The 20,806-nt window shown below is 44.9% G+C and overlaps 2 long non-coding RNA genes and 1 pseudogene across 3 annotated transcripts; 2 read left to right on the top strand and 1 right to left on the bottom strand.

The window, feature by feature from the left end:
- Positions 1 to 537: 537 nt before the first annotated feature.
- Positions 538 to 3,105, bottom strand: LOC108401466 (uncharacterized). 2 transcript variants are annotated; one of them, XR_005059990.2, is made up of 5 exons: positions 2,924 to 3,105; positions 2,185 to 2,300; positions 1,947 to 2,015; positions 1,601 to 1,792; positions 538 to 1,504 (listed from the first exon to the last, which is right to left on the bottom strand). It is a non-coding gene; the product is annotated as an uncharacterized lncRNA (long non-coding RNA). The 2 variants fall into 2 exon arrangements; XR_005059991.2 differs by having other exon boundaries at positions 538 to 1,501; positions 2,924 to 3,104.
- LOC140847338 (uncharacterized) lies at positions 3,066 to 18,987 on the top strand. The gene is made up of 3 exons (XR_012127332.1): positions 3,066 to 3,183; positions 3,519 to 3,643; positions 18,050 to 18,987. It is a non-coding gene; the product is annotated as an uncharacterized lncRNA (long non-coding RNA).
- Positions 8,028 to 10,763, top strand: LOC108401463 (uncharacterized; annotated as a pseudogene).
- Positions 18,988 to 20,806: the final 1,819 nt, after the last annotated feature.

Consider the following 20,806-nt stretch of genomic DNA (forward strand, 5'->3'; position numbering starts at 1 on the left):
TTCTCGCATCTCGTAACTCTAGTGTTGGATCTGATATCTTGAAAGGCACTTGAAAGTGGTGTTCCCGTGCTTTATAACCAAGGATACAGTGTGTGACCCAGCTTTGCATAATGTGGGTCACGCTTGCATGCATCTCTAACGTCAACACCTGTAATGCTTTACTGAGGTCGGGCGTTGCTGGAAGACACTAGAAGCCCGCATGGTGTGTGCCATGCTTAGTGCTGGTCTCAAGCCTGGACAAGGTGGGCGACTGACTGACACGTGACATTGAATGGGGGGATGAGTGGAGTAGCTGGGGTGTGCAGCGGGGACAGCCGAGCAGGGGTATAAGGTGCATTACGATTAGCACACATAATGTAGTCGGGCGGGGGGGCACAGGGAAGGCAGTATAGCACGGAGAAGACAAGTAGTGACTCTATAGCATCTTACTATGCTGATGGACAGTGACTGTAATGGGGTATGTGGTGGGGACTTGATAATGGGGGGAATCTAGTAACCACAGTGTTGTTCATGTAAGTATATATTAATGATACAAAAAAAAGATTAAAAAAAAACTAAACACATGACTGAAAAAATAAGACGTTAATAGGTTAAGAATTAGACACACTCAGGTTCACTTCAGAGCCACCCACTGAGGATCACATTGAGAGAAAGAGCTAACATGGGATGTCCTCCTCAGAGAATATTTACTTAAGTCTTTGAGAACATAGTGTTTGAAATTTTCCCCTCCCTGTGACAGAAGTCTATCGGCAGTTTAAAATAATGTGTTTCAAAATCATTTCCTGTGGAACCAAGTGGCCTGGGTGTTCTGGAGAAAGTGAGACGGACCCTTTGCCCTAAGGGCTTTGTATTCTGATTGGTGGGCAAGAGTTTGTGAAATTTTAATAGCATTCTTCAGTAAATATCCTTTCTCTGCTGACCATTATCTGCATAATGTCCTTAGCTCTCAAGCACTGGGAACCAGGAAGAATTCACTCCCTTTTCCATTTAGTTAAAGTCCTGGCTTCCTTCCCACAGCTTTGAAAGGAGTGGGATGGGGCATCTAGGGCCCATTCAGACCTTCAGGGCCAGCCTTGGACCAAGGCCCACATATACTCCATGCAACTGCAAGAAATGCTTGTGAAATGGTTCCTAGGGAAACATCACGTGTCCCCCAATGAAATCTTACCCTACAGTGGGTCTAATTTAGGCCAACCAGACATACAGAGGCTTGGAAACGGGATTTGTGTAATTTAAGAGGATCCAACCATTAAATACTTGGAGAATGGAAGCTCTTAGAAGACATGCTTGTGAGGAACCCGCGTCTCTCACAGAAGTGAGGTGGGGACCCTGCCAGAGGGCCGCGTGCCTGCCACCTGGTGGTTGCAGGGGGAAGTGACTGAATTGGCTTGGGCCAAGGAAAGTGCCCCCTTGACCCTCTTCTGCCTTTATAGTCTCCACGGAGAGCAAGACGATGGTCATCCGGTCAGACACAAAGGTGAGGGGGTCACGATGTCAGGGTCTGCTTTGGGGGAGCAGGGTAAAAGGAGAAAAAAAGGAGTTTCAAGACCTGAAGGAACTTTTGGAAAGATTCTTTAAGGGAATCACTTAATTTCCTTACAGGAATAAGCAAAGATAATGTGTCCTGTGTGTTCCCTGTTGGTGCTCCACAGGTGCTGTAAGGCCTGGTGGCCTTTCTTGTATTCTTTCCCCTCACTGATCCTTCTAAGGTAACCAGGAGCCAGAAAGGTGTCATACAGCCTTTGGGGTGGAGGCAAAAAGAGAAAAATTCCAGAGTGCTGGGTGTTGAGACCTGGAAGGAAGGAACCACACGTGACGGTCCTACCAGAAGTAGGGAGGCAGGTGGCACAGGGCCATGCTGGCATCTCCAGCTTGGACTCTGAGGAGACCCCAGGGGGTGACGCTGTTCTGAGTTCAGTGTTTGCTGGTTCATGAATTGCTGTTACCTTTCTCTTCCCGCCAGCCCCACAGCAGCTCTGGGGCGATGCCAGGGTGACGTGGGAAACACGGTGTTCCTGTGGTGGAGAGAGGACACAGGGTGAGTGACTCCCATTTTCCACATGAGAGATCAAAATATAGAGATCCAAAGCGGCTTCTCCCTGGTTGGAGGTGGAGCTGGGACAAAACTGCAGGTGCTCTGGTACGTCCTCTGAGCGGCTGGAGCAAGCAGTAGTTGTTACCTACCAGAGAGCTGTGTGCTCCCCACGCTCGTTGTTCACCTGGCTGAGCTGTCTTGCTGGAGACTTCACACATCACCCCGATGTCCTCTGCAGGTGCATCTTAGGACACATGCTCTTCCTCTACAAGACAAGGGCGAGACCTCTGGAGCCTAGAAGATTTCATCTGTCTGCCTTTCCTAGAGTTGTTTAGCCTCTCCTAGGAAGAAGGCTGCCCTACGGAGAAAGTCAGGGCAGCAGCAACAGCGTGTTTGGTTTCTCTGTGAATGTGAAAAGCCTGTGTAGGCTCCTGACTGGCCGCACTTCTGACAGAAACCTAATTCCGCAAAGCATAGCCTTCATATACTGCTTGAGCATAAACATCCAATTAAAGAGAAAACATACACCTTATATTTTAGTAGCAAAAATTTCTCCCCTTAGCAGCGCTGAACTAAGATAACCCAAATGTTCATCACCGGGAGAATGCATACAAAATGGGGTATGCCCCCCCCATAGAATGGAATGGTGCACAACGATAAAAGTGACTGATGTGATGGTGCAGTTAGCCATACAGGTGACTCTCAGTGACACTACTCTGAGCAAAAGAAGCCAGACACCAGAGATACACACCGCGTGTTTCCATTTATATGACGTAATAACATGCAAAAATCATGTGTGGGGGAGAAATGAGAAGAGTGGTTTGGTCTAGGCCCTTAAAAAAAGAAATTTCTAATCTAAAAAGACTTCTCAACTCTTCAAGGGGTTACCGGCTGAGACGCTGTTTTTCCCAGGATTGTGTCTTGGAGGCTGTGAAGAATGATGCCAGCATCTAGGAGTACGCAGCAAGCAAAGCTCTCTTAATGAGTAAAAAAGCAAGCCCCTCCTACGTAGGAGGGGCTCCATGGGAGGATGACACTAGGCTGTGGAGTCTGGGGTTTATATTGGCTCCTGAGAGGAGGAAGTCCCACCCCCCCGGACCAAATAGAGAACTGAATTTAGGACATCCACATCTCGCTCCTGATTGGCTGTGAGTACAATTCTTCATTTGTATAGGGCATAACCAATCAGAGCTGAGGTCTATCTACCTAAGCCTACTTTTGAATGACTGAGTTAGAGTGGAGCTTTTTGAAATTTACAAGGGCCCTGAACAACTACCTGTCCGTGGTCCCTCTATCACCCGCTTCAAAGGGTTGTTTGACTTCCCTGGTCCAGCGTCTCTTGTCACGTGTCCACTACCCAGAATTCACCAGCTATTCCTGGTAGTCATGGCAACGTAAGAATGTTTTATTTCCTTTAGAACCTGGCAGTTACCACTCTGAACTTCAGAGAAATACAACTCTTGCCTTTTTTGTTGTGTTTTAGGGGGCACCATTGTAATTTATCTTTTTTGCCGTCGTTAAGGAGAACTTTGAAACTTCTTGGGTCACTTTACTCATTCATCTTCCCTGTGAAAAGCTGAAAGGTCACTAGATGAGTCTGCAAAGGAGGTAAGCCCCAGCCGCCGATGACGATCATCCCATGTTGGGCATGTCTGCTAGCCTCTGTGCTATTGGCTTTTCTGAGGCCATTTGAGTATTAATTTGAATGTCAATTCCAACTCACAATACTGGGTAATGTCATCTCCACCATCACATCAAACTGAGTGAGTGTGTGAAAGCAAATGGCTAGCCTGTGCCTTCGAAATGGAAGAGATGGCATCGCCAAACCTCAGTGTGTCATTCCTTCAACAAGTTGAGCACATCTTTGCTCTTTATAAAATACCTGCTTTTTTGTGATAAAATACATATAACATAAAATTTACCTTTGTAACCATTTTTAGGTATTCAGTTCAGCAGCATTAACAACATTCACGCTGCTGTGCAACCATCAAAACCATCCATCTCCAGACCTTCATGGTCTCCCCAAACTGAAAATCTGTCCTCACTAACTCCCCATTCCTCCCTCCCCAGCCACTGGCACCCACCATCTACTTTCTTCATCTAAGAATTTGACTACGCTAGGTGCCTCAGACCAGTGGAGTCCTACAGTATCTGTCCTTTTCTGACTGGCTTATGTCACTGAACACAATGTTCTCAAGGTTTATCCGTGTTGAAGCAGGTGTCAGAATGTCCTTCCTTTTTCAGGGGCTGAATAACATTCTACTGTGTGTATGGACCACATTTTGTTTTCCCTCTCATCTGTGAGTGGGTGCTTGGGTTGCTCCCACCATTTGGCTATTGTACATAACACTGCTATGAACATAAGGGTGCAGATATCTGTTTGACTCCCGCCTTTGTCTTCCTTTGGGTGTATATACCCAGAAGTGGAATTGCTGCACCACATGGTAATTCTGTTTAATATTTTAAGGAATCGCTGTACCATTTTCTACAGCAACTGCATTTCACATCCCCTCTAGCAATGCACAATGATTCCAATTTCTCCACATTTCTGACTACCCTTGTAAGTTTTTAAATAAAAGCATTCGTTTTTAAAAGGTTTTTAGTCACTGAGATAAAGGAGACAAGGAAGCAGGTATTTATACTTTCTCATATGCTATTGCCCTGCAAGTTCACTTTCATTTTTTTATGGGACATGGAGAATGCCAGAAATAGCTGTAGTTGTAACTCACATGGGCTTTGTCTATTTTTTTTTTGGTATCATTAATCTACAATTACATGAGGAACATTATGGGGTTTTTTTTGGTATCATTAATCTACAGTTACATGAGGAACATTATGGTTACTAGACTCCCCCCTTCACCAAGACCCCCCACATACCCCTTCACAGTCACTGTCCATCTGCGTAGTAAGATGCTGTAAAATCACTACTTGTCTTCTCTGTGTTGCACATCCCTCCCCGTGCCTTCCCCCCACATTATACATGCTAATCGTAATGCCCCTTTTCTTCCCACACCCCCCTTATCCGTCCCTTTCCCTTTGGTAACTGTTAGTCCATTCTTGGGTTCTGTGATTCTGCTGCTGTTTTGTTCCTTCAGTTTTTTCTTTGTTCTTATACTCCACATATAAGTGAAATCATTTGGTACTTGTGTTTCTCTGCCTGGCTTATTTCACTGAGCATAATACCCTCTAGCTCCATCCATGTTCTTGCAAATGGTAGGACTTGTTTTCTTCATATGGCTGAATAATATTCCATTGTGTATATGTACCACATCTTCTTTATCCATTCATCTACTGATGGACACTTAGGTTGCTTCCATATCTTGGCTGTTGTAAATAGTGCTGCGATAAACATAGGGGTGCATCTGTCGTTTTCAAACTGGAATGCTGTATTCTTAGGGTAAATTCCTAGAAGTGGAATTCCTGGGTCAAATAGTATTTCTATTTTGAGCTTTTTGAGGAACCTCCATACTGCTTTCCACAATGGTTGAACTAGTTTACATTCCCAGCAGCAGTGTAGGAGGGTTCCCCTTTCTCTGCAGCCTCGCCAATATTTGTTGTTGTCTGTCTTTTGGATGGTGGCCATCCTTATGGTGTGAGGTGATATCTCATTGTGGTTTTAATTTGCATTTCTCTTATGACTAGCGATGTGGAGCATCTTTTCATGTGTCTGTTGACCATCTGAATTTCTTCTTTGGAGAAGTGTCTGTTCAGCTCCTTTGCCCATTCTTTAATTGGATTATTTGCTTTTTGTTTGTTGAGGTGCGTGAGCTCTTTATGTATTTTGGATGTCAACCCTTTATTGGATCTGTCATTTATGAATATATTCTCCCATACTGTAGGATACCTTTTTGTTCTATTGATGGTGTCCTTTGCTGTACAGAAGCTTTTCAACTTGATATAGTCCCACTTGTTCATTTTTGCTTTTGTTTCCCTTTCCTGGGGAGATATGTTCATGAAGAAGTCACTCATGTTTATGTCCAAGAGATTTTTGCCTATGTTTTTTTCTAAGAGTTTTATGGTTTCATGACTTAAACATTCAAGTCTTTGATCCATTTCAAATTTACTTTTGTGTATGGGGTTAGACAATGATCCAGTTTCATTCTCTTACATGTAGCTGTCCAGTTTTGCCAACACCAGCTGAAGAGGCTGTCATTTCCCCATTGTATGTCCAATGGCTCCTTTATCCTATATTAATTGACCATATATGTTTGGGTTAATATCTGGACTCTCTATTCTGTTCCACTGGTCTGTGGGTCTGTTTTTGTGCCAGTACCAAATTGTCTTGATTACTGTGGCTTTGTAGTAGAGTTTGAAGTTGGGAAGTGAGATCCCCCCTACTTTCTTCCTTCTCAGGATTGCTTTGGCTATTCAAGATCTTTTGTGGTTCCGTATGAATTTTAAAACTATTTGTTCCAGTTCATTGAAGAATGCTGTTGTTATTTTGATAGGGATTGCATTGAATCTGTAGATTGCTTTAGGCAGGATGGCCATTTTGACAATATTAATTCTTCCTAGCCAAGAGCATGGGATGACTTTCCATTTGTTACTGTCCTCTTTAATTTCTCTTAAGAGTGTCTTGTAGTTTTCAGAGTATGGGTCATTCACTTCCTTGGCTAGGCTTATTCCTAGGTATTTTATTCTTTTTGATGCAATTGTGAATGGATTTTTTTTCCCTGATTTCTCTTTCTGCTAGTTCATTGTTAGTGTATAGGAAAGCAATAGATTTCTGTGTGTTAATTTTGTATCCTGAAACTTTGCTGAATTCAGATATTTGTTCTAGTAGTATTGGAATGGAGTCTTTAGGGTTTTTTATGTACAATATCATGTCATCTTCAAACAGTGACAGTTTGACTTCTTCTTTACCAATCTGGATTCCTTGTATTTCTTTGTTTTGTCTGATTGCCGTGGCTAGGACCTCCAGTACCACGTTGAATAACAGTGGGGAGAGTGGGCATCCCTGTCTTGTTCCCGATCTCAGAGGAAAAGCTTTCAGCTTCTCGCTGTTCAGTATGATGTTGGCTGTGAGTTTGTCATATATGGCCTTTATTATGTTGAGGTACTTGCCCTCTATACCCATTTTGTTGAGAGTTTTTATCATGAATGGATGTTAAATTTTGTTGAATGCTTCTTCAGCATCTATGGAGATGATCATGTGGTTTTTGTCCTTTTTGTTGATGTGGTGAATGATGTTGATGGATTTTCAAATGTTGTACCATCTTTGCATCCCTGTGATGACTCCCATTTGATCATGGTGTATGATCTTCGTGATGTATTTTTTAATTTGGTTTGCTAATATTTTGTTGAGTATCTTCGCATCTTTGTTCATCAGGGATATTGTGTGGGGGGGGTTCTTTGCCTGGTTTTGGTATTAGAGTGATGCTGGCTTCATAGAATGAGTTTGGAAGTATTTCCTCCTCTTCTATTTTTTGGGAAACTTTAAGAAGAATGGGTTTTATGTCTTCTCTATATGTCTGATAAAATTCGGTGGTAAATCCGTCTGCCCCCGGGGATTTTGTTCTTGGGTAGTTTTTTGATTACTGATTCAATTTCATTGCTGGTAATTGGTCTGTTTAGATTTTCTGTTTCTTCCTTGGTCAGTCTTGGAAGGTTGTATTTTTCTAGGAAGTTGTCCATTTCTTCTAGGTTTTCTAGCTTGTTAGCATATAGATTTTCATAGTATTCTCTAATAATTTTTTGTATTTCTGTGGGATCCATTGTGATTTTTCCTTTCTCATTTCTGATTCTGTTGATGTGTATAGATTCTCTTTTTGTTCATACATTTTCTTTGTGAATTAATACCATCCAACATCAGCACAGCTGGGAAGCTGTGGGTCAATAACAAGGGCTCTGGAGCCTGGTTTTGCCGTGTGTATCTGTGTGACACTCTGCTCAGCTCCCTCATCTATACCACAGGGGGCATAATTGTGCATCTATCATTTGGCTGCCATGAGGATTGAATGTGTTGATAGTCATAAAGTATTTGAAATAGGGCATGACCTATACAAAGCACAACATACACCTGTAATGCATATTTGGTGAGAAGCAGGGATTCACTGGACTTTGTTCAGAGGCCCAAACACTACGTAACTATGCCTCTGTTACTGGAGGTGCTTCTCTTTCTGTGAATCTTTTAATTGGCTGCACCTTTCGCCTTCCTGTTCATTTCCCACTGCTATGATGAATATTGGCCATTCTCCAGTCTTCTGAACTCTTCAGTCCTTCTACAGGGCCCACTGGTAAATTTAACATTCTCCTTCCTGATTCCTTCACTCTGTAAAACCTCACTGGTCCTGTGGACCATTCCTTTGGACCTTCGTTGGCAAGGAAGTCTTATTCCTGGGTGGAGAGGTAATCAAATTGGCAGCCAGTCCCAAATCCATCTTGCTAATGTCACTTCCCAAGCAGTATAGCTACTACCCCCAAGCAATTAGAAAGACTGTGCATAAGTGGAGCAGTGTTGGGAATATCAGGCTTCAGAGCAAGGTGACACAGTCGGGCGGCTTCTAAAATCTGCATGGCAGGTGCCTAGGTTGCCCACACACTGGTCCACCCTGAGCAGACCCTGCCGCTTTCCCTTCTGCTAATCAAGAGGGAGAGGACCTAGGAGTATCATTCCCTGATGTTCTCTGGCACGTATTCCCCAGGATTCAAAGTGAGAAGAGATCCAAACAAGGTGGTCACAGTCTCCCTGGGAGCTATCTGCTTCATGCAAAATACATCTGGATATTTGTTTATTCTCTGTTTATGTTGAAAGAGAAGGGCATAAGGGAAGGAAAAAGATTTTTTAATTCTTATAAATTTGAAATTGTCTTTTCTTCTAAAAAGAAAATCAGGATAGTTTTAACTCAAAAAAAGCCAAAATCAAAAGGTGGGATTTTGAGCAAGCGATGGGTAAAAAAATTAATAGGCATGACTTGCTGTGTGAAGATCTTCAAGGTCATATTCATTCTGTTCTTAATTATAAACGTATGTTTTCCATTAAAACCATACAAATGTTTGATTCTTATTTACCTATTATAGAAAAATAGGTAAATAACAATGAAAGTCCTTACCCTTCTCCACTGGTCTCCCCAGAATTACTCTTTCTGTGTGCATCTTTCTAAACTTTAAAAAAACTATTGTATAGACCTATTTGTGTATATATATATAAAGAAAATTAGCCTGTTTGGACACAAATGGATATATCATGTGTATTATTATTTATTTTGGTTTTTTGGGTATAAAACAAGTTTCCTGAGACAATTCAAATGGATTAACTCATTTTTGATAATGGCCATGGAGATACTCCACCATAATCCTGGATCTACCCTAGTTTTTTAAAGTATTCCTCTATTAATAGACATTTACGTCACTGCCAATGTTTATGATAAATGGTGCTGAAACTAACGTGTCTCTGTGCCATTTTTGCAAATTCTTATAAATACCTCAGTATGAATTCCTGGAATTCGAGCTGCTGGACAACTGTATGCACATTTGAACTTTTGAAAGATGCTGTCAAATTATGTTCCAATAATGCTTTGCAAATTAATATGTTCACCATGGTCAGGGATTTCTAGGCATCTTATTCTTACATAAAATATTTAGAACACCAGTTTATGGGCAATGCATTTATAGAACACTTAAATGTACCTTTTAGACAAGGACAGTGTGTGAATATTAGCCCTTGTTAAACTGCAGCTCATTCCATCTGTTTGTTTTTTCTCTCTGGTGTTCCTGGCATGTCTTCATGATGCCTCTACCCTGTTATCAGTCAACCTGAGCAGAAGCACTTCTTCGTCAAATTGACGGGCCTCCTTATTAGCATTTTGGTCTGGTCTCTGGGCATAGCCCTAGCCAGCAGCAGATCTTGGCGCGTGTGGGAATTTGACAGCAACATTGCTCCCGTTGTGTTCATTGGACTTTGGGATGCTTTCTATTTTCATAACATGAACATCTCCAACTCGCTGGCTCAGCTGCTCATGCAGAGCAGTCTCAACGGGAACTGGGTCCTTTACGGATGAAATTCGGTATGGGTGGGACCTGATACTGGTGGCGAATTGCATGGTGTTCGTCACCTTCATTTTTGTCTCCAAGGCACTTTGGGTCCACTGGATCACTGATGCACACCCAGAATTCCTCCGATTTTATTACAAAATCGCCTCCTTTTTTTTCTTGAGCGGCATTGGTGATATCACTGCAGTGACCATGAATTTCTATGTGGATTTTTATGGCCAAACCACCCTTGACTTTCCACCTAGTTTTCCTGTTAAAAAAGAAATGCTAGTAAGGAAACGCTTCACCTATGTGCTCCCACTAGGAATCACAACGGCCGTCCTCTCGCTAGTAAGTGCCACCATATTCTTATATGACATATGTTCAATAAAATGGTCAAATCGAGTGAACCCCATGCCTACGGCCGAACTTCCCCATGCTTCCGTTTAGAGGAAGACTGAATGGGTTGCTCTTCGCAGTTGCTGGCATTCGTTTTCGTGAAGGAACTCCTTATGTACACATCACATTGTATCATCTGCCCAGTCTCCAGACTCAGGGCTGCTCCCACGCGCGGCCCCCACCCACAGACAGGTGAGCGGCAGGCCCTGATCACGTGGCCCTGTGGGAATTGGGGCGCTGGGCACCCACTCAGCCTACTGCTTTGGCCACTGCTTTTACTGTAACCAACAGCCTGTGTCTCTCACTGGGGCTCCGGTGCCTTCGGCCAGGAGATGGACAGGGAACTGACTTGTTAGCTTGCAGGAGGGTGACGTCTCAGTGCCTCCACAGTTCCTGCTTGACAGGAGTGAGTAGAGCCTGGGAAGTGTAACTACCACCAAGAGCCAAGCTTCTGTGGAGGGACCCAGGCCACTGGCCGCACACGAGCGCCGCCTGCCCTCGGGTCGGTGCAGACAGGTGGGTCTCGCAGGCCCAGGGCGCCAGCGGGGACGGGTGGAGAACGGACAGGGGCACAGGGCAATGAAAACCTACGTCCACACAGAAACTTGTACACAATTATCTGTAGCAGCTTTAGTCATGATAGCTCAAAACTGGAAATAACCAAAACTGTTCTACGAGTAGTCTATGAAATGTCAGATGAATAGTGAAACTGCGGTATGTTTATACCATGGAATATAACCTAGCAGTAAAAACAACAACAAAGTAAATAAATAACTAAAAGGCATCCAAATGGGAAAGGAAGAAGTGAAAATACCTCTATTTGCTGCTGCTGATCTTCTATGTAGAAAACCCTAAAGGTTACACACGCACGCACACACACACACACACACACACACACACACACACACATCTGTTAGGACTAGCAAATGAATTCAACAAAGTAGCAGGATTCAAAGTCAACACACGACAATGAGTTGCGTTTCTATACAGTAATGATGAACGATCTGAAAAGGAAATTATGAGAACAATGCAACTTACAATAGCATCACAGAGAATAGAATACTTGGGAATTAACCGGCGAGGTGAAGCAGCTGCTCAGGAAGAGCTACAGGACACTGCTGAAAGAAAGGAGAAGGACATCAACAAGTGGCCACACAGCCAGGGGCATGAGCTGGGAGGCTTCATGTGGCTGAAGTGCACCGTGCCCTCCCTCGGAGGGCCCTCAAAGGACAACCGTCCTTGCTACTTCTTGGGAGGATGAGACCTTCCCCAGCCCCTAACGGTGGGGGTCAATACTGGAGTGTTCCTCACCCAGGAACGTGCTGTTTCTCCCTAGCTGGTCGGTGTATGTAATGTTGCATCAGATTTTACACAGCATGTCTATGGGTTTGTGGCAATACGAGGAGCATGGGGTGCATTACTTCAGCCTGTCCAATTGCCAGACCTGAAAGTTGGAGCCTGTTTCCAATTTTTCAATATTATAAATAGGGTATGATGAATATCCTTGCCTAGTAATCTTTATGCACATCTCTGGTTATTTTCTTTGGACAAATGCCTAGAAATGGTCGGAGTCTGATGAGCATTTTTAAGGTGCCTGCTGTATAACACCCCACCGCCAGCCCCAAAGAATGGCTCGCTTTATTACATTCCCTCAGAATTCCTGTTTGCCGGCACCCTCACCTACATTTGGAAACTTAAAAAGATGAAAAAAACGGTGGGAAAATATTTTTTACACTGTTACCTGGTTAGGAAAAATGTCAAAAGAAGAATAAAATTGTGTGGCATGTGAAAATGATGTGAAATTCCAATTTCTGGGTCTGTAGAGACAGTTGTCTTGGTGTGTGACCACATCCATTTATCTGCACATTGCCTCTGGCGGCTTTCAAGCTACAACGGCAGATAAGTAGTTGCGACAGAGACCCATGGCCTGCAATGCCTAAAATATTTACAATCTGACCATTTACAGAAATGGTTTGCTGACCCTTGTTTTAGATAAAATCAACCCATACGCAGATACACCGCGGTAAAGTCATACAATGATCCTAACCATCACTGAGAACAAATGAATTACAAGCACACGCGGCAACATGAATGGATGTCACTGACATGAAGCCGAGAGAAAGAAGCCAGACACCGGGGATACGTGTAGCATGCGTCCGTGGGCAGTGTAGTCGCCGGGCATTTACAACAGGCCCCAGCGGCCCAGGCCTGTGGAAGTCAGGGATGGCTGAGGGTCGGGGGGTGTCTCAGGCTGATCTGGGTGCCAGCTAGCTGCAGGAGTTCACTGTCAAAACTCACTGAGGTCCCCACTGGTGGCTTGCTCACTTGCCTGGTGGTGAGCTGTGCTTCAGCCCAGTTTTAGAAAAAAGAAAGAAAGAAAGGGATGGGCCACTGCTCGGCCCCATCTGGGAACAGGCAGTTAAGGCAAAGCAGGCCAGGAGCTCTTCGGCGTTTCCTCCCATTCTGTTTCTGAGCTCTTCTTCCCTACCTCAGCTTCCATGGCTTTCCTCATTGCCTCCCTTCCCCCGAGGCAGGGGGAGGAAGTCCTCCACTGCCACACTTATTCTGCCATGAATAAGAAATAGTTTGCTGCCACACATGTCTATGCATTTGTCACACATTATTTATTGCTATGTAATAAATCACCTCAAAAATTAAAGGCTTAAGCGGCAAATATTTTACTGTGCGCTCATGACCCTGTGAGCCAGGCAGGGTTGGATAGGTGATTCTTCTGCTCCCTGTGTCATTGGCTGCAGCCATGCCCTGGGCTGCACAGCTGCCTGGGATGAAAGGTAAAAGAAGCCTTAACTGAGGTAGTTTGACTCCTCTCCTGTCCGCATGGCTCTCTTGGGCTGCCTTATAGTTCAGCAGTCTCAGAGTGATCTGACTTCTTGCATGGTGGCTGATTTCCAAGAACAAGAAAGTGGAAGTGCCAGTTCTCTTAAACCTGGGGATGGAAGTCTGAGAACATCACTTCCACCACCTTCTATAGGTCAGAGTCAACCATAGGTGTGTTCATTCAGGAAGAGAGGAGATAGGCTCCCCACCTTGATATGAGGAACAGAAATGTATTTGTGACCTCCTCTAATCCGTTCACAGCCTTAGGGTGATGGTGGCTGAGCTAGCTGGAGCTGACCACACTTCCTGGAGCCCCTAGGGTGCCAGGGCCTCAGGTGATCACAGCAGACCCCCTGCCCTCTTGCATACCCTGCGAGACTTCCGTCCAACCATTTATGTAACATTTACATTAACCCAGTAACAAGCACACACATACCTCAACAATTTGTAGAGACAGTTTATAGAATATATTGAATTGGAACCTGTCAGCTTTTTGTTTAAAACAAATGCTCCTATGTACTCTGTTGAGCATCAGACTCAAGCACACAACAGCACAGCAACAGCGATGGCTGTTACCCGAACTCTTGTCTAGACCAATGCATCCTAAATGCTTCTGTGCATGTGAATCACTGGGAATCTTGGCAGGTTCTAGTTCTGCAGGTCAGTGAGGCTGAATGTGCTGCTCTGTGGATCACACGGTGTGACTCTGACTGTGCCTATCAGACCACAACGGAATTCAAACAATCAGAAATCAGGAACTTCCAAAGCACAGGCTGGCTGCAAAACAGGGCTATTCAGATTCCCATCAACACTCCCTAGTTAAATTGGCATAGAGCTAAACTTGTCTTCTATAAGGAACATAAATTCATTAGTTAGGGATGAAATAATTTACTCCGATGACAAGCGATCACACACAAATTTATAAATGGATGAGAACATGACATGGGCAGAAAATTGGATTCAGATTATGCAAAAAAAAAAAAAAAACCACCCCCAAAAGGCAAGCACCTTAGGAGGAATGCACCTTGAATCATATCAGACCTTACCATCTCAAGGCAGGCTCTGGAGGGCTGAGCAAGGTTTTCGAATTTGGGTGGCATTTATTTGGTAAACAATATTGGTATTTGATCATATTATTGACACAGGGTTGTAAGGATGAACTGACTTTTTTGTGTGTAAGCATAGTAATTTGGACATTGTACAGCCCTTCAGAAGTGGTGATCATAGCGCCCTGAAATGGAACGGGGTGTGTGTGTGCACAAAAAGATTTATTCAGTTTTACAAATTTAATAGTCAACTTATTTAAGTTACAAGTTCAAAAATGCCTAGTTTTTCCTTAATCTTTTAAGTTCAGCCCAGAAACCTTATTCTTTTTTTAAAATATTCATTTTTTAAGTCTAGCAAATAATAACTAACTACCATTTTTAAGGGACCTTTGGAAAATACTTGATCCCACTTACAAACTTAAAGACGTTCATGAGTTTTTTAAAGTACCTTAAAAACTCTTTAGCCTCCTGCACACACTTCCTTTTTCTGTCGCTTCAGCTTCAATTGTCTCAGTTAAGAAACGCATTCCCAAGTACGCCAGTAGCTTTCTAATCGAATAAATGAAATGTGTAAGTAGAGTGAAACTTAAGTTATCTGAAAATGTTCCAATTATGTATATAAAATTAGTTTTCAACTAAAATAACAAGTTTAGATTAATTACCCAATTGTACATTTTACAGACGTTTCCAAAGCTCAGAAATTCTGTGAGACTACAAATGCATAAAGTATAAAATATGCACAGAGCCCTTCTTCACCCCAAATGTGAATCCTATAGTTTTGATACTCTTAAAGTTTCTTGACTTCTCCTAAATCCTTCTGGAGCTGAGGGATTCATCCCCAGTTCAGATGATAGTTACTATCCCATGACTGAGCCTGTGTACACACACAAGATTGGGGCTGGCCCCTGGCTAGATTCTTGTGGGTGACGCTGATGGGACACTCGAAGCCTATTAATGGTTGCTATGTCCACCATGCTATACTTATGGCAGGTAGTTTCAAGACCCTGACCCTTGGTTTTAGGCTGTACACATTACAGATTTTCCCATGCACCCATGGACATGTGGGACCTGCAGCTTGATCCTGTGACTAGATTTTGCATTTAGGTGGTTCTCACGGTATGTGTTTTTCTCTCTAGCTCTAAAGACCTTTGTACTTGAAGAATCCTTAGATATGTAAATACCCTTTTATCTGCTAAAAAGACCTTTGGAATCCAAGGAATCTTTCTAGAGGCTTTGATCAGATTGGGGTTGGATTTTAGGGTAGGATTGCTTCAGAGGCTGTGGTGTTTTCTTCCCTAGAGGCGCATTGTGCCTGGGTGTCTCTTTTTACTATTTCAGGGGGAACACATACTTTATTGGGTATTCCAAATTCCAATGAATTTGGGTATCTCCTATGGCTTTGTCTGAGGTGTGGTCACCAAATCTGAGGTCATTGTACTGATAAGAAGGTGTGGTGCATATGATTCGCAAGCTAATTCATTATTCACTAATCAAGAAGTCTGCTATGGTCTGAATGTGTGCCCCCCAAGTTTGTATGTTGGAATCCTAACCCCCAACATTAGGGTTAGAAAATGGGGCCTTTGGGAGGTAACTAGGTCGTGATGGTGAAGCCTCAGAGATGGGATCCATGTGCTCTTAAAAGAGACCCCACAAAGTCCCCTAGCCCCTTCCCCCTGTGAGCACACGGCGGGAAGTCCGTGATGCAGCAGAGGGCCCCCACTGGACCATGCTGGCACCCTGATCTTGAACTTCTCAGCCTCCAGAATTGTGAGAAGTGAATTTCTGTTGTTTATAAGTCACTCGGTCTGTGGTATTTTGGGAAAGCAGTCTGAATAGACTATGAGAGGGCTCTACATTTTCATTTTGCGCTGCAAAACTTAGAGCACAAATTATGCAGCCCGGTCTGGGTAGGGACACCAGGCAGGGGAGAGGCAGAGGAAACAACGGTAGAAATCAAGTGTTGCTTACAGCATGATTGGCTTGGGGCTGGCTTTTTGCCTGTTTCTATTTCTGTGCCAGGTAAGTCTGGCTGAACTTCATGGAAACATGGCCTAAAGTTGAGTAGCAAACAGATCCAGGCTCTTGAATGTGCTTATCATGCACAGCAAGCGTAAGGGTTCCTTGCTCAGTGGCTGGAGTAGGGCTTGGCCCCTCTTCAGTGATAAATAAACCTCTATTGATTGTGAGGTTAAGGAAGGAAAACACTACCTACATGGCTCTTCAAATTGATATCGCTAAACGAATATGGTAAGTCAATATTGTAAAATTGATTATTTTAGGTGCCCACACCCCCACACAGCCCCCTTGCATGCATGTAACCCAGCGCTTTGCAAACTAACAGTTCTGGGCTGGGCATTTCAATGAGCTCCCCTGCGGCGCTGACCGTGCTGGTCCAGGAACCACTCTGTGAGCAGCAAGAGTTGCAGAAAGATGGAGCAACTGGTTATAGAGTTGGGAGGTGTGATGGGTAATTTAAACGTCCACCTGACGGGGACCAGATATTCGGTCAAACATTCTGCCGTGTGGCTGTGGGGGTGCTGCTTGATGAGAGGAACATTTGAGCCAGCAGCCTGAGGAAAGCAGGCTGTGGTGGCCTCAGACAGATTGGGGAAGACCTGAGGGAAACAAGAAGCCTTGCCCTCTTGTGAGTAAGGGGAACACCTCCTGCCTGATGACGGAGCCTGCAACGTCAGCTTTTTCCCTGCCTTTGCACTTGAACTGAAACATCAGTTCTTCCTGAGGCTGGAGCCTGCTGGCCTGGGACAGGGACCATGCCTTTGACTCTCCAGGGGCTCTCGTTGGCTGACTAGAGAGCTTGGGACTTGTCAGCCTCCTTGATCATGTGAGCAAATTGCTTATAATGAATCTCTTGTTATATATATATATATATATATATATATATCTCCACTTGGTTCTGTTTCAGTGGAGAGCCCGGACAGTACAGAGGCCAGACGGGGCAGCTGTTCTTTGATCTCAGGGATGATGCTGTGCAGCAGAGGCCACTTACATTCTCTGAGCCTCGGTTTCCCTACTAGAAAGCCTGGGTGATGCAAATGTTATCACAAATTACACATATAGGGTTTCTCGACCTAGGCACTCAAGACATTTGGGCTGGATCATTCCCTGTGGAGCGTCCTGTGCACTGTGGGGTGCTGGGCAGCAGCCCTGGCTGCTACTTACCAGAGGCCAGGAGAACCCCTCCCTCCAGTTGCCACAACCAAAAATGTCTCCAGACACTGCTAAATGTCTGCTGGGGCCCACAGTCACCCCTGGTTGATATAGAACCTTCTTGGGGTTGTCACTCTGGGATCTAGTGAGGTTACCTGTGTTCCAGAACTGTGCCATTCATGCCACAAAAGAGACTGATTGGTCACACTAGTGTCATTAGATTGAAAAAAAATTCGTTAATGACCTCAGAGACTGTTCATTTCTGAGTGGGATAAATCCGCCTCCTTGTTTCTGTAAGGCTGAGACTTCCAAGCTGCACTGCTTGGCTCATAAAGCAGAGGTCTGCACTTTAGGGACCTGTTTTTCCAAATACAGCAGCTCTGTCTCCCTGAAATCATGGCTGGCCTGGAATACATTTTCAATTGGCTCGTTAGCATTTTGCTGAACATAACCCATGGTTTGGAAGGAAAATAAGCAAAAATAAAGCTTTGTGAGGGAGACTTGGAGAGGGAGTGGGTGACTACGAGTGTGCTAAGTTTGGGAGAGAGATTGGTGTAACATTTTGTTTTTAATCTGAATTTTAATAACCCAGGTACAAATGGAGTCTGCCTCCAACCCGACAGCCATGATCCGATTCCAAGAACGTTGCTTTGTGCTGAGAAGCAGACTCAGAGCAGAATAAAGCACTACTATGGATCAAACACAGACTGCCTGGCTTATCCACACGGCTGACTCTTGTGGAATACCCTGCATCTCCTTGGAGTGGAAGATTAGGAAATGAGAAAAACCTTGATCTCAAAACTGGACATATCTACACAAATCAAGGAAGTCCCATTGGAGAAGAGTGCTCCCAGGCTCCCCATCCACACTCAAAGTCGAGGCTTTTTCGATCACAAGTCCAATCAATGTCTGAAGTTAAAGACACAAAGCCATGAACCAAGGCATCAGAGAATAACCCCACCTGTTCCCACTCCAGTTTCTGGGCCTGGGCAGAGGTCCCCAGTGAGGGATCTTGGCATCTCTCTCTCCCTTTGCAGTCTCTAAACCAGCAAGATAGGAATTAGCAAGAACTACCTCTAATCTGCTCAGTTTGTGGATTTGCATTATTTAAATATTTGGGAAGCACCCATAACTGAATAATGATTCCAGCATTTAAAGAATGCCAAACAATGAGCCATTTCTTCTTCGGACCCCATCCAGCCCATTTCCGTCTTCCTCTTCACACAATGTGTAAAATTACCGAATGTGTCACTTCCTAGAATGCTTGGTTGTTTATACAAGTAAGCAAGACTTACTTGGGAGTATTTATTTCTCTCATTTTAGAAATGATGATTGCAGCGTTCCCAGAGCTCCCCTTTCTAGAAGCTTCTTAAGTACCGGATGTGTTCAGATGCAATTTTGTGCTTTCCTTTTTAACATAAAGGTTATCCTTTGAAGGGGGTGGAGAGAGAAGGTGGAATCTAACTGAGAGGAAAAATCTTCAACCTCAGCACTTGCTTGTCTGGCACACAAGAAGTGTGTTGGGTTGACTCTGTAACAAGTGTTTTAAAGAAACTATTCAGCAAAATATACTTGCCTGTGTTTTAACAGTTTTGGAAAGGGGATTCCCAGAGGGTCTGTGAGAAGGAGAACCAGTATTTGCATCTCCATTACCCAGAGCCTAAGTGGATTTTTCCCGAGCGAGCTGTTTTTCCATCAGAAATCTGGGTGAGAGGATAGGTCACGACAATGTTTGCACTTCTGTGGCCGGGCAAGGCTTTGGTTTTAACATGGAGGCAACAGAGAATGCAGAATTGTGCGTTCTGCTAAGACTGAAGACTCCCTCCAGACAGTGTTTTGTGTGTGAGTGTGTTTTCCAGCCCACCATGGAAAGCCCCACTTGATGGAAGAAAGACAGGCCTTATTCTCCCTAACAATTAACACATACAAAAGACGTCCCAGTTTATGGCAGAGCTGGGCAGTCAAGAGTCCCTTCCCCTTCCTACCAACTTCTCTTCCAGCTCCTCTCCCTGAAGAGGACCCTAGGGACAATCGGCAGCTACCTGGAGCAAACATCACATGGCAAAAAGGACTCAGGGTGCAGTAAAGAGGCCTTGGTCACCCTGCATTCGGGCCTCTTCCTTTAGTCGGCTCATTTTAGGAAGGCGGCTGCAATGGGCCTGCTTCACTTATCTGAGTCAGAGAGGCGCAGGGGCTGCGGGTGGGCGTGAGGATAAAGCTTTTTCAGTGAGGGTCTCCAATCTGTCTCCACTGGCGTGCCACGTCACACTCCTTCTGAAGTCTCCTCGGTCAGTGTGCAAAGGAAATTAGGAAAGCCTGCATATGTTGCTATGAGGAGCAACTGATTCCTATTTGCTAAGTGCTTGGAAGAGAGCAAGCACAGTTCTCAGGTCAGGCCCCCTAGAAGCAGTTTCCCAGCTGGGGTTTCCTGCGGGAGGGACTGATGGGGGCGTGAGAGGCAGGCAGGGGCAGGGGAGGAGCGGGCAAAGCCCTGGCAGCCCATGGGTTGCTCAGGAGTGTGCTGCACTAGTTTGTCCCACCAAGGCAAGGGGGCTGGGCTGTCAAACGGCCTACTCAGTCCCTGGGGGTTGGGCAGAACCTCTCAGACATCTGCCAGCCAAGGGTGATCCTCCAAGAAGGGTGCACGCCCCCGCTGAGGAGATCTGGGTGGGGCGCCGCATCCGCTACGCATATCGACAAGTATTTGATGACAGCAGCTCCGTGCCAAGGGGCTAGGGCTCAGAGCTCAGGAATCTGAAGACCTGAGCCTCGATTTCCTCATTCAAGACGTCTTCCTTTTGGTCTCACAAAGCATCCACTGAGTTCCCAATTTGAAGTTGGCACCCTGGCTGCATAAGTAGATAAGTCACAGTCACAAGTGCCCATTTCTTTAGACCCCAGCTTGGGGGTGGGGAGTCGGCAGACTCTATCCTGCTCTGTGCAGCACCCCAACGGTTCTGTGCACAAGTGCACAGAAGGCCTGCAGCACACGTTGCTGCGGGGCTGGCAGCATACAGAGCTCTGGGATCCTCAGCGAAGGAAGGCCGGGCAACGCTTGCCTCTCAGCTCCTGATTGAATGCAGCTCCACCCACCCCTTACTTCTTACCTGGCCATTTCTCACCTTGCCTTTTCTTCTAGGCGTCTTTTGAGGTGTGTGTGTGGTCTCTTCCACCTCTCTCTGTAGGGGCTGGCGTCACTCCAGCACACTCCAGGGGCCCCGTTCAGGGTAATTTTGAGTGACAGTGCCCAGATTTGTGAAATTCGGAAACGACAGGATGCCTGGGCAGGCGGGAATGCAGCTTCAGCCCAGGTTGGTCGGGTGGGAAGGTGACTGCAGGGTGGGCAGGA

The sequence above is a fragment of the Manis javanica genome, chromosome X, assembly GCF_040802235.1.
Source record: "Manis javanica isolate MJ-LG chromosome X, MJ_LKY, whole genome shotgun sequence".
Taxonomy (NCBI): Eukaryota; Metazoa; Chordata; class Mammalia; order Pholidota; family Manidae; genus Manis; species Manis javanica.